Source organism: Salvelinus fontinalis, chromosome 12 (assembly GCF_029448725.1).
Source record: "Salvelinus fontinalis isolate EN_2023a chromosome 12, ASM2944872v1, whole genome shotgun sequence".
Classification (NCBI taxonomy): Eukaryota; Metazoa; Chordata; class Actinopteri; order Salmoniformes; family Salmonidae; genus Salvelinus; species Salvelinus fontinalis.
The window spans coordinates 29,724,704-29,743,439 of NC_074676.1; the positions used below are offsets into that span (position 1 = coordinate 29,724,704).

Below are 18,736 nucleotides of genomic sequence, written 5' to 3' on the forward strand. Positions count from 1 at the left end.
GATCATAGAAAAACAAAACATAGAATTCCCACCCCAAATCACACCTTGACCAAATTAAATAGAGACATAAAAAGGCTCTCTAAGGTCAGGGCGTGACAGTACCCCCCCCCCCCAAAGGTGCGGACTCCGGCCGCAAAACCTGAACCTATAGGGGAGGGTCTGGGTGGGCATCTATCCGCGGTGGCGGCTCAGGTGCGGGACGCAGACCCCGCTCCACCACTGGCTCACCCCACTTTGGTGGAACCTCTGGTGCGGGGACCCACGTCGCCGACCCCGGACTGGGGACCCTTGTTGTGTGCCCCGGACTGAGCACCATCGTTGCGGGCCCCGGACTGGGGACCTTCGCTGGAGGCTCCGGACTGGAGACCGTCGCTGGAGGCTCCGGACTGGAGACCGTCGCTGGAGGCTACGGACTGGAGACCGTCGCTGGAGGCTACGGACTGGAGACCGTCGCTGGAGGCTCCGGACTGGAGACCGTCGCTGGAGGCTCCGGACTGGAGAATGTCGCTGGAGGCTCCGGACTGGGGACCGTCGCTGGAGGCTCCGGGCTGGGGACCGTCGCTAGATGCTCCGGACTGGAGACCGTTGCTGGAGGCTCCGGACTGGAGGCCGTCGTTGGAGGCTTCGTGCCAGGACTCCTCACTGGAGGCTTCGTGCCATGGATCATCACTGGAGGCTTCTTGCCATGGATTATCACTGGAGGCTTCATGCCATGGATCATCACTGGAGGCTTCTTGCCATGGATCATCACTGGAGGCTTCGTGCCATGGATCATCACTGGAGACTTCGTGCCATGGATCATCACTGGAGGCTTCGTGCCATGGATCATCACTGGAGGCTTCTTGCCATGGATCATCACTGGAGGCTTCTTGCCATGGATCATCACTGTAGTGAGGAGACGTATGGGCAGTCTGGTACGTGGAGCTGCAACACGGCTCACTAGGCTGGGGAGACATACAGGAGGCCTGGTTCTGGCAGCAGGCACAGGAGTCACCAGGCTGGGGAGACATACTGGAGGCTTGGTTCTGGTAGCAGGCACAGGACTCACCAGGCTGGGGAGACATACAGGAGGCCTGGTTCTGGGGACAGGCACAGGACTCACCAGAATGGGGAGACATACAGGAGGCTTAGTTCTGGGCGCAGGCACATGACTCACCAGGCAGGAGAGACATACAGGAGGCTTTGTCCTTGGCAGAGGCACCGGATACACTTGGCTGTGGAGGCGCACTGGGGGTCTCGAGCTTAGAGCCTGCACAACCCGTCCTGGCTGGATGGTTATCTTCGCCCTGCACATACGGGGCGCTGGCACAGGACGCACTGGGCCGTGCAGACGCACCGGAGACACTGTGCATAGAGCCGGCGCAGGATATACTGGGCCGTGGAGGCGCACTGGAGGTCTGGAAAGCAGGGCTGGCACAACCCGTCCTGGCTGGATGCTCACCCTAGCCCGGCAGATGCAGGGAGCTGGGATATAGCGCACCGGGCTGTGAACGTGCACTGGAGACACCGTGCGCTCCACCGCATGACACAGTGCCTGACCAGTACGACGCTCGCCACGTTAAGCACGAGGAGTTGGCTCAGGTCTCCAACCTGACTTAGCCAATCTCCTCGTGTGCCCCCCCAAAGAAATTCCAGGAAGTACCATTTTGGGTTCCATGTAGAACCCTCTATGGACAGGGAGAGAGAGAGAGGACAGTAGAAGGGGCTCCTCTCTACTAGGAGGACCTCAGGGAACTTCTGATAGATCCATTAACTTCTCTGCGCTATGGATCCCTTTTAAGGGATCCATTTCTCTAATCAACCGCTAGAATTGCAGGGCGCCAAATGCAAAAATATTAACAAGTGAAATATACCAAAACACAGCTTAGCTTGTTGTTAACTTCTTGAGAATACAGGGGGTGCTGTTTCGCATTAGCATAATTGCCTCTACAGATTAAACTGCCTCTTTTTCAATTATTGCTGTTACTATATGCATATAACCATATAGCATTGGATAGAAAACAAGCTATGGTTTCTAAAACCGTTCCAATTGAGTCTCTGAGTCAAACACAGGTCATTTCACAGCACTTTCCCTGAGCCAGAAGAAAATTGCAAGATGTGTATGCTCGCTTCAAAGCTCTGCCTATATATGGTCACGCGACCTATGACCCGAATCACACTTCCTTCTTCTTCCTCTGGGTGTCTGGAAGACGTCAGAGGAGAAATTTTTTGTTTATCTTGTACTGACGTGAAATAAGACCTATTTCTTTAGCGTGACCGACAACTTCCGGTTTCTGAAATGCGCGTTTTCAGAGGTGGCATTGTATTTTGTTATGCTGACGTTACGGATGAAAACTATCTCCGTGTCGAAGTTTGTTTGAAACATGTGACCATATCACCGTAATGTATGTTTTTTCAATATAGTTTAATCAGATTATTAGAATTTTTTCGGGAGTTTTGCCGTGTTCCGTTCTTTGAGTTTTTTAACTTTGGACATGGACCGTGCCAGTCGACCAGTACCCAGGCTAAATGAAGAGGGGAGGTTGCCATTGTGAATGGATTGAACGACTCATCAGGACTAAGGACACCTTGATCAACATTCTGATGAAAGACCAGCAATAGTAAGACCCAATTTACGATGTTATTTCATATATCTGTCGTGCATGTGAACTGGTCGGGCGCGTCCAGCCGGTTCTGGCTGGCCTCGTTATGCTAATTTAGCGATACATTTTGTTTTCGCTATAAAACATTTAAAAAATCTGAAATATTGTTTGGATTCACCAGATGTTGGGCTTTCAATGTCTGTACGCTGTGTATTTTTTCTGAAATGTTTTAAGACAAGTAATTAGTTATATAACGTTGGTCTCTGTAATTGTTCTAGCTGCATCAGCACTATATCAGATTGCAGCTGCAATGTAGAACTGTGATTTATACCTGAAAAATGCACATTTAAAAAAAAAAAACTATGCTATACCATAAATATGTTATCAGACTGTCATCTTATAAATTTGTTTGTTGGTTTGTGGCTATCAATATCTTAGTTTAGCCGAATTGGTGATAGCACCTGATGGAGTAAGAAACTGTTGGAGTAAGAAAATGGTGTCTTTTGCTAACGTGTTTAGCTAATAGATTTACATATTTTGTCTTCCCTGTAAAACATTTAAAAAATCTGAAATGGTGGTTTTATTCACAAGATCTGTGTCTTTCATTGGGTGTCTTGGACTTGTGATTTAATGATATTTAGATGCTACTATTTAATTGTGACGCTATGCTAGCGATGCTAATCAGTGTGTGGGGGGGGGGGGGGGTGCTCCCGGATCCGGGTTAGGTACTCTGTAGAGGTTAATCCACCTATCGTGACAGATTTTGAAAATAGATTTTACAGCGAAAGAAATCCAAGCTTTTGTGAATGTAGCTTTCAATGCTACAACAGCTAGCCCCAAATTAGCATGGTCACGAAAGTCAAAAAAGCAATAAAATGAATCGCTTACCTTAGACAATCTTCAGATGTTTGCACTCACGAGACTCCCAGTTACACAATAAATGTTATTTTTGTTCGATAAATATTACTTTTATAACAAAAAAACGCCATTTGGGTTGCGCGTTATGCTGAGAAAACCAAAGCCTCGTTCCGGTCCTTTTAGGAGATGAAAATTTCCAAACGTATCAGATTAATTAACTTGACTTTCGAAGACCTTAGAAAGGCAGTGTAAGATAGATATAGATCTGTAGCAGTTTGTGTCTACAGTCATCCCCCTGTGAAGAGGGGGATGACCGCGGCAGCTTTCCAATCTTTGTGGATCTCAGACGATACGAAAGAGAGGTTGAACAGGCTAGTAATAGGGGTTGCAACAATTTCGGCGGAGGCTTGGGCAAGTTGCTGTGGGGGGTGCAGGGCTGTTGACAAGGGTAGGGGTAGCCAGGTGGAAAGCATGGCCAGCCATAGAGAAATGCTTATTGAAATTCTCAATTATCGTGGATTTATCGGTGGTGACAGTGTTTCCTAGCCTCATTGCAGTGGGCAGCTGGGAGGAGAGCAGAGGAGCTGGAGCGATAGGAGAGGAGGAAGCCGGGGGGGGTCTCCACTTTGGTCCGATGGTGCTCTGGGACTGCAGGGCTGGGGCGAGTCCAGCGGCCGACCAGACTCAGATGACATCTGGAGACAAACATATCATTCCAGCACTATAGCTGTGTCCACTTCTCACCCTTTCAGTCCCACTCCTTCTTTCACAAGCGAGAGAGAGATGAAGAGAAGTAGCAAGGGAGTAGTGATTTGAGCAGTTGGAAGAACAAGCATGTGAAATGACAGACTGTCTTAGAGGCAGATGATGGGGATGAGACCGCAGGAAAGAAACCCGATCTGGAAGATGGTGTAGTGTGCTGTAGTTTGTCGTTGCCAGCATTAATTATGAGTCTACATTTTGTGCCAGCAGTATTTGACTCATTAATATGTTGAATGTCAATGAAGGGGTTTAATTATCTGCTCTCAATAGCCTAGTTCGGACATCATGTTTTGACAGTTATGATAACAATATGTAATGATTTTTTGCACATTTTTCTGTAGAATTATTGTCTGTTATGATGTTTTTGCACCGATCAGTCTAGCTGCTGCCATAACCTGCTAGTAAATCATAGTTTTTGATGGCCATTTGAGCCATGTGTTGTATGTCTAAGAACATGCCCTCTGGGGATATGTTGGAGTAATGGCCCATGTCGCCACAGCTAACCCAGGTTCCGTGCACTGCATGCCATTCTGTGTGTGTGTTTTCTTGTTTGTTTACCTGTGTGTGTGTGTGTGTGTGTGTGTGTGTGTGTGTGTGTGTGTGTGTGTGTGTGTGTGTGTGTGTGTGTGTGTGTGTGTGTGTGTGTGTGTGTGTGTGTGTGTTGTAGACAAGGCTGAAGCTTGTCTACAATGATCTTTTAGATGATTGCATGACAACAGACCCATGCCAGCTACTAACAGGGTATCGATCTAACACACATCTTTATCAGGAACACTCAAAGGAATGTTCCAGGCCTCCAACTGACCAGCAGAGTGCTCTGGCTGAGAGAGAGAGGGAGAGAGAGGGGTTGGGGGGATGGTCCTTACTTTAGAAGGGAAGGGAGAAAAAGCAAGCGAAAGAGAGCGAGGGTAGAAAATATATACAGATAAAACTAAAGATAAAGTGATTCGGTAGAGAATGAGAAGGAGAAGAGAGATAGATAAAAACAAAGTCTTACTGTATATTATTGTATGGATATAGGCTGGGCGTCTGAGTGAGAGGGTAAAGGAAGACATTGTGTTGTGGTCCAGGAGCAGCGTATATTATCATCATTGATTTCCTCGCTCTACTTCCTCCTTTATACTTCAGTAGTTCTTAACTTTTCAGCCAGCAACAAACTTTTTAACATTATTACACAATACTTTTATTAATTATTACACAATACTGACGATGGATCAGCTCCTAGAGATACAGTGTATTACCACCTATGGCTGCAAGTATGCTATTGAGGCGGCTTATTATACTTTGGCAATAATAATGCACTAAGTCACAGATTGGGTAAATCATTGCACACATTATGTCACACATCATGAAACACATGCAAACATTACAGGCAGTAGCATGGTTGCACCATATAACTCAATCGATTAAACATGAAATTGATTTCAATACTATTGAAGCAGCCAATACTATCGACACATGGTCTAACGACTCACTTAGTGAACATTCTCTCTATGTGCTTGTTTGGGAAACACTCTTAAAATGTTGGCTCGTAAATAAAAATGCATCTGGTATGATCATCGTACACTCTTAGAAAAACAGGTGCTATCTAAAACCTAAAAGGTCACATTGAATTTACAATACTAACCTAATTGACGGAGTGAAAAGAATGAAGCCTGTACAGAGTGCCTTGTTGATTCCTGTTTGCAACAAGGCACTAAAGTAATACTGCAAAAAATGTGGCAAAGCAATGACATTTTTGTCCTGAATACAAAGGAATACAAAGTGCTATGTTTGATGCAAATCTAATACAACACATCATTGAGTACCACTCTCCATATTTTGAAGCATAGTGGTGGCTGTGTCATGGGGAAGCGCACAGTTGGCCCAGTGTCGTCCAGGTTTGGCCGGGGTAGGCCGTCATTGTAAAGAAGAGTTTGTTCTTAACTGACTTGCCTAGTTAAGTAAAGGTTAAATAAAATAAAATAAAAATGTTATGGGTATGCTTTTATTCGTTGAGGACTGGGGACTTTATCAGGATAAAAAGGAAACGAAAAGGCGCTAAGGACAGGCAAAATCCTAGAGGAAAACCTGGTTCAGTCTGCTTTCCATTAGACACTGGGAGATGAATTCACCTTTCAGTAACAATAACCTAAAACACAAGGCCAAATCTACACTGGAGTTGCTTACCAAAAAGACGTGAATGTTCCTGAGTGGCCGAGTTACAGTTTTGACATAAATCTACTTGAAAATCTATGGCAAGACTTAAATGGTTGTCTAGCAATGATCAACAACCAATCTGACAGAGCTTGAAGAATTTAGAAAATAATCTTAGGCAAATGTTGCACAATCCAGGTGTGGAAAGCTCTTAGAGACGTACCCAGAAAACTCACAGCTGTAATCGCTGCCAAAGGTGATTCTACAAAGTATTGACTCAGGGGTGTGAATACTTATGTACATTAGATATTTCTTTATATCCTTTTCAATGCATTTGTAAAAATGTCTAAAAGCATGTTTTCACTTTGTCATTATGGGGTATTGTGTGTAGATGGGTGAGAAAAAAACTAATATTTAATCAATTTGGAACACAGGCTGTAACACAACAAAATGTGGAATAAGTCAAGTGGTAGGAATACTTTCTGAAGGCACTGTATTTTCATATTTTTTACTTTTTTGCTTTCAGGCCCACAGGGAAGGGTTGGTAGAGGCTTATTTGGTTGCAGGGATGGAGGGTGACTTTATGTACATCTTGAATATTATTGCCTGCCTGTGATTTGAACCCCTCACAGAAAGAAAAAAGTATAATAAAAAGTTGGTATCAAAATATAATAAAAATCCTCATAGACTGGTTCTAACAGTCAGGGGTCACCTCACCTGGGTGTCCTCCATTTGCCCTGCAGCCAGTCAGAGAGCAGTGAGGTGAGGACTGTGCTCAGTCTGCGTGGCCGAGCCATTGTTCTACAAGAAGGAGAAATAAATGGATCCATGTTGCAGATTTGGCTGAATTACCTCGACCCTATGTTCCAGATACACTGTAAAACATGTCTCTGCTTATCAGAAAACACTCCTTCTTTTTGGAATGAATGGGTGAATTCCACAGAGCTTTGCCTCACTACAACACCTGATGGCCTTGCACAGTGGCACTGTCAGAAAGATGAAGGTAAAGGAGAGATACTGTTTTTAGGAGAAGGGGTTTCCTGGGTGTTTATTTTGGACTCCCTCGTCAGTGCGATTATCTCCTGATCTCTAATGCCCTACTGAGGACTCTTTCAGTCCCCCTTGTGTGTATTGTATATGCTTTTGGCCATTTCCTGCAGTAAAATGACCAAATTGCCCTTTAGTGGCCTCATTGATGGAATATATTTATATTTTTCAAAATGTCATCATTAATACATTCATAAAAGTGTTTCTATGTCAAACGGTTTTGTTATATTTCAGTCTTCTGTGATGTATATAAAGTGTAATATTGGGATGCAAAGTCAACATTTTATACATTTAAACTCTATATCTGACATGGTACAGGTGTCTTCTTTTTTTAAGCCCATAACCATGTGTGTGAGGTGTATACTTTTGTTTCAAAGTAGATTTAAGACTACCAAGGAACACTCTGTGTGATCCTGATAAGGTCTTAGGTGATGTTCAGTGTCAGCATTGTGTTGCTGTTTACGGTGCAGCCAACAGTCCTGCATGTTGTTGAATGGCTCTTTATCAAAATGTGAAACACACTCCTGGTGGGCTGCACTTGTCAGTTAGAGTGATGAATACATTATCAAAGCCCCCCTACCACCCGCCACCTTGCCTCATATCAGCAGCTCTTTATGTATGCATGAAGGAGCGGAGCGCGGTTTGTTTACGGTGACATACTCGACCTCCATACAGATGCTATGTAGAGGAAGAGCCCGCTCAGAACACCGCTGCAATGCACGCCCACCCAGGGATATTATCCACACACATTTAAGCAGGGTGATGCCTCGGTATTCATCAGAGCAAACTGGCTTCCGTTCTAGTTTAATTGAAAGCTAAGAAGGAGCAGCGAGCGAGGTGTCTGTGTGCTTTGTATCTCAACTCTGGTGCACAGCTCCATAGAGATCTGATTCAACATGATTCAGATTCCTTTGGCAGCTCATCGCCACAGGCCAGAATGTAGTCTCATAACCCCGGAAGAGCTGAGGACATGTCAATCAAACACCTGTACTGTCTGCAGTACTCTGCACTATTCAACTTAAAGAACAACAACTCCATCCGTGCTTCACTTTAGTGAGAAAATCAGTGCTCTTCCCCTCCATTAACGGTATGCCTCTCTCCTGTCAGTACCTCAGATAACTTCTGCTCTGCTTGTCCTGCATCATTGCTATGCTAAGTGCAAAGAATGAGATGTTTGTCCCCGTAATGGCCTGAGTAATTTCCAGCATTCAGAACTGTTCTGATACAATGATTTAGAGCGAAGTGTCTGTTATGTCTGATCCACATCTCCAGTCAGACAGTATGTTGAATCAGAGGGTGATAGAGAGAGAAGGAATTGAGATGGAGTAACGCTAACTAGCAGAGTACAGGGAGACTGTCTCCACGGGGACAGCAGTGTGACTCATCATGTGTCAGCCCACTGCAATACATCTGCATTCTAGATCAGTCACCACTGACTATGCCTCTGTCTGATATACTGCTGATCTACATTCTATAGATCTGTGTCTGGGTGTGCTTTCACTGCTTATTAAGGAACTCAGTGAGGGCCTTGATTCATATCATTGACGAATCAATGCCTGGCTAATTTGGGATTTGGGACTGATTGTGATTTTAACAGATTGAAGCATTCTGAATGGACTGGAACAGCTCTGACTGGCCGGCTGGCTGGCTAGCTGCACCAATAAAGGTGTTTAAAAGACCTCTTCTTCCCCTCAACATCTAACAACAAAACAAGCTGTCTCATAGAGGTCCTTCCAGCAGCCAGGTCTGCAGAGCACAGGCTCCCAGACAAGAGAGAGATAGAAAGCGATGGGAGAATGAGCCAGGATACCTCACCCCTCTGAGTGGATTGAGTGCTGCTTTGCACCCTCTGTGTTTTAGTCAGAGCTGTCCCTTTATGAGGAGTAAAGCTGCAGGTGAGGAGGTTAACTACATAGCAGACATGTGTTTCTGCACAGCCAATCAATTATGACCCAGAGCTTTGAAGCGGGCAGTGCAGGGGAGGAAAGAGTGGGTAGGGGGAGAGGAGCCAGCATCCGGTCTGGTCTAATGGCATTGTAATGGGATATGGTCGGGAAGCGGAGGAGATTACAGTCCAACGCTGCCTCGCCTTCTGTTTTCTCCCCTGTCTCGTGTCTCTGTCTCATTAACCTTGCCGCTCTATATCTATATCTCTCTCTCTCTCTTTCATATTCAATTCAATTTCAATTTAATGGGCTTTATTGGCATGGGAAACATATGTTTACATTGCCAAAGCAAGTGATATAAATAATAAACAAAAGTGAAATAAACAACTGTAAAAATACAGTAAACATTAAACTCACAAAAGTTCCAAAAGAATATGTCTATATACAGTGTTGCAATTATGTGCAAATAGTTAAAGTACAAAAGGGAAAATAAATAAACATCAATATAGGCTGTATTTACGGTAGTGTTTGTTCTTCACTGGTTGCCCTTTTCTTGTGGCAACAGGTCACAAATATTGCTGCTGTGATTGCACACTGTGGTATTTCACCCAATAGATATGGGAGTTTATCAAATTTGGATTAATTTTCAAAATCTTTGTGGGTCTGTGTAATCTGAGGGAAATATGTGTCTCTAATATGGTCATACATTTGGCAGGAGGTTAGGAAGTGCAGCTCAGGTTCCACCTCATTTTGCGGGCAGTGTGCACATAGCCTGTCTTCTCTTGAGAGCCATGTCTGCATCAAAAGCAAGGCTATGCACACTGAGTCTGTACATAGTCAAAGATGTCCTTCAAATTGAGTCAGTAACAGTGGTCAGGTATTCTGACACTGTGTACTCTCTGTTTAGGGCCAAATAAAAAATAAAAATAAATTTAGGCCTCTTGACCTGGCCAAGCTAAAGCAAAGCAGTTCGACACATACAACAACACAGAGTTACACATGGAATAAACAAATACAGTCAATAATACAGTGGAACAAAAAGTATATATACAGTGTGTGCAAATGAGGTACGATAAGGGAGGTAAGGCAAAAATATAGGCCATAGTGGCGAGGTAATTACGATATAACAATTAAACACTGGAGTGATAGATGTACAGAAGATGAATGTGCAAGTAGAGATACTGAGGTGCAAAGGAGCAAAATAAATAAATAAATACAGTATGAGGATGAGGTTGGTGGATGGGCTATTTACAGATGGGCTATGTACAGGTGAAATGATCTGTGAGCTGCTCTGACAGCTGGTGCTTGAAGTTAGTGATGGAGATAAGTCTCCAGCTTCAGCGATTTTTGCAGTTAATTCCAGTCATTGGCAGCAGAGAACTGGAAGGAAAGGCGGCCAAAAGAGGATTTGGCTTTGGGGCTGACCAGTGAAATATACCTGCTGGAGTGTGTGCTGCAGGTGGGTGCTGCTATGGTGACCAGTGAACTGAGATAAGGCGGGGCTTTACCTATCAAAGACTTGTAGATGACCTGGAGCCAGTGGGTTTGGCGACGAGTATGAAGCGTGTGCCAGACAACGAGAGCATACAGGTCACAGTGGTGGGTAGTATATGGGGCTTTGGTGACAAAACGGATGACACTGTGATAGACTGCATCCAATTCTTTGAGAAGAGTGTTGGGGGCTATTTTGTAAATGACTTCGTAGAAGTCGAGGATTGGTAGGATAGTCAGTTTTACGATGGTATGTTTGGCAGCATGAGTAAAGGTTGCTTTGTTGCGAAATAGGAAGCAGATTCTCGATATAATTATGGACTGGAGATGCTTAATGTGGATCTGGAAGGAGAATTTACAGTCTAACCAGACACCTAGGTATTTGTAGTTGTCCACATATTCTAGGTCAGAACCGTCCAGAGTAGTGATGGTGGACGGGCGGGCAGGTGCGGGCAGCGATGGGTTGAAGAGCATGCATTTGTTTTACTTGCATTTCAGAGCAGTTGAAGACCACAGAAGGAGAGTTGTATGGCATTGAAGCTCGTCTGGAGGTTAGTTAACACAGTGTCCAAAGAAGGGCCAGAAGTATACAGAATGGTGTCGTCTGCATACAGGTGGATCAGAGAATAACCAGCAGCAAAAGCGACAGTCATTTGAGAAACCAAGGCTGTTGAGTCTGCCGATAAGAATATGGTTATTGACAGAGTCGATAGCCTTGTCCAGGTCGATGAATACGGCTGCACAGTAATGTCTCTTATTGATGGCGGTTATGATATTGTTTAGGACCTTGAGCGTGGCTGAGGTGCACCCATGACCAGCTCGGAAGCCAGATTGCATAGCGGAGAAGGTACGGTGGGATTCGAAGTTGACCGGGGTAGGGGTAGCCAAGTGAAAAGCATGGCCAGCCGTAGAGAAATGCTTATTGAAATTCTCAATTATCTTGGTTTTATTGGTGGTGGCATTCTATTTTTTGCTAAGTCTTTTTGTAATATCTTTCCAATGTATCAAGTATCTTTTTGTTTTCTCATGATTTGGTTGGGAAAACAGCGCCCTCTGTCCTCAACAGGTTAACGTCTTTTGTTTGTCAATTTGGTTGCTGTTTACCCATATCCCCGGTATTTATTGGTGTCAAATTTGTCTCCACTTTTGTGGATTGGGGTGATCAGTCCTGGGTTACAAATATTGGGGAATGTGCCAGAGCTAAGGATGATGTTAAAGAGCTTAAGTATAGCCAATTGGAATTTGTGGTCTGTATATTTTATCATTTCATTCAGGATAGCATCAACCCCACTGTTACGTTCCCCAGTTTCTGTGTTGTATTTGAGTGTGTGTGTTTCAGGAGATTACTGATGCTTTACCCTGGTCTCCTGAAACATATTGTGGCTCACATGTTATATTACAGGGCATAGAGACAAAAACAGTACCTGTACCATTACACTGGGTCCACTTAGTGTCAGACTTGGTATCAGGACGTTTCCGTGTTGGTGTAGTGTCTATACTGCCAGTAAAAGGAGTCACATTGCTACTAGGGAATGATATTGCTGGTGGTAACGTTACTCCTGTGTTAGAGGTAGTAGACAACCCAGAAATCAGAACTGCAGATGAGAAATTGGTTCGAGCATTTCCCCATGTTTTTCCTGCTTGTGTGTTAAGGAGGGCACAATCTCGCAAGCTTGGCGACGTGGTGGATTTGGCTAGTTCCATTTTTGAGAATGTTGAAGTAGAAGACAATGCATCGAGTATTCCTTCTGCAAGTCCGACAGTTTTTACAGGAGTAAAAACTAAGGCAGGGGACTGCGAAATCGCGCCCCAATTACATGACATTCTTTTGTCTGTCACCCCTGAGAAGGTAATTGAATGTCAAAAAGGAGACACCAGTCTTCGTAAGTGTTTTGCTTCGGTAATTTCCATTGAGGAAGCTAAAACTAAGGAGACCGCCTACTTTATGGAAGCAGGAGTTTTGATGCGGAAATGGGCAGCTCATGACACTGTTAATGACTGGAGTGAAGTGTGTCAAGTGGTTGTTCCTACACCGTTCCGACAGCAGGTGCTGTCACTCGCCCATGACCAGGCGTGGTCTGGACATTTGGGGATCACAAAGACTTATAACCGGGTCCTTTGTCATTTTTTCTGGCCAGGTTTGAAGTCTGATGTAATCCAATTTTGTAAAACATGTCACGTATGTCAACTCACTGGGAAAGCGAATCAAACAGTTCCTCGAGCACCGCTCTGCCCGATTCCTGTGGTGGGGGAACCGTTTGAAAGAGTGATAGTTGATTGTGTAGGTCCATTGCCGAAAACCAGGTCAGGTAACAAGTTCTTACTAGATATAATGTACAGATAGCCTATGTGAAGGGCTCGGCGAATGTGGTTGCTGACGCTCTATCACGGGTTTACTACCTGGGGAAGCGTTTGGTTTTGTTATTACAAACTATGTTTGCAATTTTTGTGGTGGGCGTGTTTACGTTCCCCAGTTTCTGTGTTGTATTTGAGTGTGTGTGTTTCAGGAGATGGCTTCCTGGAAGCCTCCCCAACCAGCTGATTGGTCGACTCAATGCCTAATGGATGATTAGAGAGCTGACCCCGCCCCCTCGTCAAGATGCAGCTGTATCCAATTAGACTCCTGAAGCTATATAAAAGCCAGTGTTCTGTTCAGGAGGAGAGAAGATTGAATATTTTGGAGAGATTAGAGAGAGAGATTTTTTCTGGAGAATTTGATTGTGATAAAGTGTTGGTTGTTTCTCAAAGAGATTTGGTATGTACTACGTAAGTTGTTGCTGAGGGAGCTGATTGGTTATGTCTGTTATGTGTTATAGGACGCACTGTTTTGATTATTAAAATTGTTTGATCTGTTTCATTTGTTCCCAGGGGGTAAGGAGGAGGCACTTTGGGAGTGCTTAGGCAAGAGTCCCGCGGGCATACATATACCCGTAGTATATTCAATGTCTAGGCACACTAGGTAAGACCTGGGCGGACCACCCCCTGTATTTTGGTTAGGGCACCAGGTGGTGCTAAGGTAGGTAAGTAGTGGGTAGGCAGGTTAGATAGGAGAGGGGGAAGCTTTGATATTTACCTTCTTTGCTTTGGTTCCGTCCAGCCCCTTTTCCCCATATTACCGTTTAAGGAAATAAATCCTAGTAAACGGTAAATTCTGACTTTTGTCATCCTTACTCGCACCTACAGTCCATACCTCTTTCACTTCACGGGGAGTTGAGTTGTAGCAGGGTGTTGCGTTCCCTCTTCTCAGAGGCGTGCATAACACCCACATGCCTTTTTGGGTTGGAGAGTTTGTATTTGGTCCTGTAGTTCATTCAATGTAATTGGAGAATCCAGTATGTTCTGGTAGTCTTTAATAGTTGATTCTGAGATTTGTATTTGATCATTGTTATATAGCTAAAAAGATTAGAGAAGTGGTTTATCCATACATATTCATTTTAGATAGATACCTCTTCGTTTTGTTTGTTTAGAGTTCTCCAATTTTCCCAGAAGTGGTTAGACTCTATTGATTCTTCAATTACATTGAGCTGATATCTGACGTGCTGTTCCTTCTTTTTCCGTAATGTATTTCTGTATTGTTTTCGTGATTCACAATAGTGAAGGCGTAGGCTCAGGTTTTCTGGATCTCTATGTTTTTGGTTAGATAGGTTTCTAAATTTCTGTCTTAGGTTTTTGCATTCTTCATCAAATCCTTTGTCATCGTTGTTCATTTTCTTAGGTTGTCTGCTTGAAATGTTTAGATATGATAAGGAAGCTGAGAGGTCAAATGTACTGTTTAGGTTTTCTACCTCCAAGTTTACACCTTCACTATTACATTGAAACTTTTTGTGCAAGAAATTGTTTGGAAGGGATTCCATTTGTTGTTGCCTAATAGTTTTTTGGTAGATTTCCACAATATTTTCCTTCCATCTATAGAATTTCTTAATATTATTCAGTTCCTTTGGCTTTGATGCCTCATAATTAAGCATAGCTCTGTTCAAATGGTGATTTTGCTGTGATCTGATATGGGGTGTCAGTGGACTGACTGTGAAGTAGTCTACAGTACTACTGCCAAGAGATGAGCTATAGGTGTACCTAGCATAGGAGTCCGCTCAAAGCCTACCATTGACTATGTACATACCCGGCATCTGACAGAGCTGCATGAGTTGTGACCCTTGTTTGTCGGATATGTTGTCGTAGTTGTCTAGGGGGGCATATAGGGGGAATGCTGTCACCTCCAGGTAGGTGTTTGTCCCCCTGTGTGCTGAGGGTGTTGGATTCTTGTCCAGTTCTGGCATTTAGTTCGCCACAGACTAGTACTTGTCCCTGAGCCTGGAAATTGTTGATCTCCCCCGCTAGGATAGAGAAGCTATCATTGTTAAAGTATGGGTAATCTTTTGGGGGGATATAGATCGCACATATGAGGATTTTTTTTTCTGTTGAGCTCATTTCCTTATTAATTTCTAGACAGATGTAAAATGTTGCTGTTTTGACTAAATTAATAGAGTGGGTTAGGTCTGCTCTATAACAAATTAGCATACCCTGTTTCACACCTGGTAGTTTATGTGGATGGTACTACCAGCTCTCTGTAACCTAGAGGGCAACCAGTGGGTACATCTCCTTTATACCATGTTTCTGGTAGGATGACAATGTCTGTATTTAAAATTTCTTTGATGAAGTCTGGGTCTTTAGGCCAAATGCAGATGACCATAGACCTTGTCTTTTTTATCTTTATTTAACTAGGCAAGTCAGTTAAGAACAAATTCTTATTTTCAATGATGGCCTAGGAACAGTGGGTTAACTGCCTTGTTCAGGGGCAGAATGACACATTTTTACCTTGTCAGCTCGGGGATTCAATCTTGCAACTTTCAGTTACTAGTCCAACACTCTAACCCCTATGCTACCTGCCTCCCCTATATTCCAGGATGAGATAGTAATAGCTTTGTGTTCCATATTGTCTAGTGTTGTTTTTGTGTGGTTTAGGCCCGGACCATCACAGTAGGTGTGAGCAGAGCATTTTTAGCATCTGCATACATACCTCTTAGGTCGCAGGATGGGGCTTAGGCGGGTGTAATAGTGGGGGTTGGGCCTGTTGCTCTGTTCACGGCCTGGGCATATGTCCTGCTGTCATGTTGAGGTCCTTGCCACAGGGGTTGAGGGGCATGGGGTGGGCAGAAGGAGCATGGATCTGATATGGGGGGGCCTATATAGGGTGTGGCCAGGGTTTGCTTGGGGTGGTCTTAGCTGGTTTGTGTGTGGCTGGTGATACTGTGGTCTGGGTGTAGGTCCTCTTGGCGTGGGTTATCTCGGTGCAGGTCTTTCAGGAGGGGGTCTTGCAGGTCTGGAAGGGTGTCTCGCTGGTCTGGGCGGGGTGTCTGTTGCTCTGTTGCTCCTGTGTGAGGTGCTGGGGCTACAGTTGAGGGTGACGTCGTTCAGGGTCCTGGCAAAAGTTGGGATTGTTGCCTTGTAGAGGTGGACCTGGTCTTAAAGGCTGTTCAAGTCTAGGGTGGAGTGGTGGGCCATGTATACATTCGGTTTTGAGGCGCAGTCTCGTGAAATGCTTGCATTCACCCACTGTACGGTGGCAGGGTGAAAGTATTTTTGTGGTAGCAGGGTGGAGATAACCACTTGTGCATTGGGGAAAGTGGAAGAAGCTTTTTCAATCACTCCCTTGAATGCTGTTGCCACCCTTTCCTGCTGGGCACTCAGGTCATTTGTGCCCATGTGAATTATGATGTGGCTGGGGAAACCTAGTCTGTCCTCTGATAACAGCTCCAGGGCATGCCTAGAGTTTGGGTACCAGAGTTTTGCCACGTTGTGTTTGGGAAAAAGTTTCTCCTCTTGAATGCATTTGCCATTTGAGTCAATGAGGAGATCAATCTCTGGCGTTTGTGTGTCCTCAGTGGATGTGGAGGGGTTGTCAGGAGGGCTATCGGGGGAGCTGACAGGGCTGTTAGGAGGGGGTGGGGTCTGTTGGGTTGGTGGGTCCTGTGTTGTCTGTCCCATTGTGGTGTTGAGGTTGTGCTCCGGGTCTGAGGTGGGCTGTTCTGCTGGCTTGTCTGAGGGAGAGTCCTGCTCTGTCACACCTCAGCTTTCTGACCTTGTCCTTCAGGTAAGTTGTTTACATTCCCCTCCTTGTAGCAGTCAGCAAATAATGTCTCTGGATTGTACTTGAGGAGCTTTTTTTGTACTAATTCCTTGGAGGGTTATTCTTAATATCAATAGGGTACTGTATTGTAATGACTTCTGGACAGGGATAAGCCATTGGGGGTTTTGCATCACACATCTGATTTCACACTTCAGTGCTAATTGAAGGTGCTGCCAGGGCTGTTCTGTCACAGCATCTTGGTAGCTTAGTATGCTTATTTATTTAGCTTTATATAATAAAATGACCTAGAGATTATTGCCTTTTATTTTTTGGCTTCAGAAGTAGCATCAGACTGTAACAATTGTCATCTGGAGAAGGAGAGGACCAAGGTGCAGCGTGGTAAGTGGTCATATTTTTTTTCTAAAATACAAAAACACTTGACAAACCACAAAAAAACGACAATCTAACAGACCTGAAAGGTGAAACAAAACACTAAACAGGAAACAACCACCCACAAACAAAAGTAGGAAAACAGGCTACCTAAATATGGCTCCCAATCAGAGACAACAATAGACAGCTGCCTCTGATTGGGAACCACACCAGGCCAAACACACAGGAACAGAAAACCTAGACCTACAACATAGAATACCCAGACATAGAATACCCACCCACATCACACCCTGACCAAACAAAAAAAATAGAAACAACCACTTGACACACTTCACTCCAGTCATTAACAGTGTCATGAGCTGCCCATTTCCGCATCAAAACTCCTGCTTCCATAAAGTAGGCGGTCTCCTTAGTTTTAGCTTCCATTCAATCACCCCCAAAGGTGCGGACTCCGGGCCGCAAAACCAGAACCAATAGGGGAGGGTCTGGGTGGGCATTTCACCGCGGTGGCGGCTCTGGTGCGGGACATGGACCCTTGCCGCTGACCCCGGACCGGGGACCCTCGCAGCGGGCCCCGGACAGGAGGGAGACGCCGGCGGCTCCGGACAGGAGGGAGACGCCGGCGGCTCCGGACAGGAGGGAGACGCCGGCGGCTCCGGACAGGAGGGAGACGCCGGCGGCTCCGGACAGGAGGGAGACGCCGGCGGCTCCGGACAGGAGGGAGACGCCGGCGGCTCCGGACAGGAGGGAGACGCCGGCGGCTCCGGACAGGAGGGAGACGCCGGCGGCTCCGTGCCATGGATCCTCACCGGAGGCCTCTAGTCCTCCGGTGAAACATACAAAGCAATCTACGGTCAGGGCGTGATACAGACTGAATATTACTCACTCGGTTTTGTGTTGGAAGCTATTACAGGTTCTGCTGTTTTTCTTCTGCATGTTTTGGTTTGTTAGGTTTTTTTTGATAGTCCTTGGTAGTAATAGTCCATTCAGGTAATTTTGTCCAATCAAGGTTTTAGGTATGGAATTTTGATTTGGATTGAATTCAAGTTTATCTACATTTATCCAACTCTAATTCTATCTTTTTTGCAGAATAACTCAGGAGCTCTCTCTTTCTCCCTATTCTCTCTCTCCATCCCATTCTCGCTCTCCCTTTCTCTGGCCAAACAAGTTGTTTTTATCCTCGCCAGAGAGAGAGCCCTTAGAGAAGAAAAGCAGTCGTCCTTCAGAGTTCCCATGTCTGTGATTAAAGGACACTCCTGTTAAATTGGCAACAGAGAACAGTTTGTTGTTACAAATCTGTCTATTGTCCATGGTCAAATTAGTTTGCCATGGTGAAGATGTATGCTATACTGTTTGTCACTGGGTGTTACGCTGAACTTTTTAACCACTTCTAATTAAAATGAAGTATAAATAGAAATACAAGCCCAGTGGCTTTACCAATGGTCCAGCTGTCACTTTCAATTATAAGTCTCTCTGTGAGAAAATAAGGCCTTCATCGTGTATTTTCTTCCTCTGGACTT

The 18,736-nt window shown here is 44.8% G+C and overlaps 1 protein-coding gene across 1 annotated transcript in view; it reads left to right on the forward strand.

Annotated features, from left to right (window-relative positions):
- Positions 1-18,736, forward strand: part of LOC129866539 (uncharacterized) — a 168,019-nt gene that overhangs the window by 104,657 nt on the left and 44,626 nt on the right. The window lies entirely within an intron of this gene.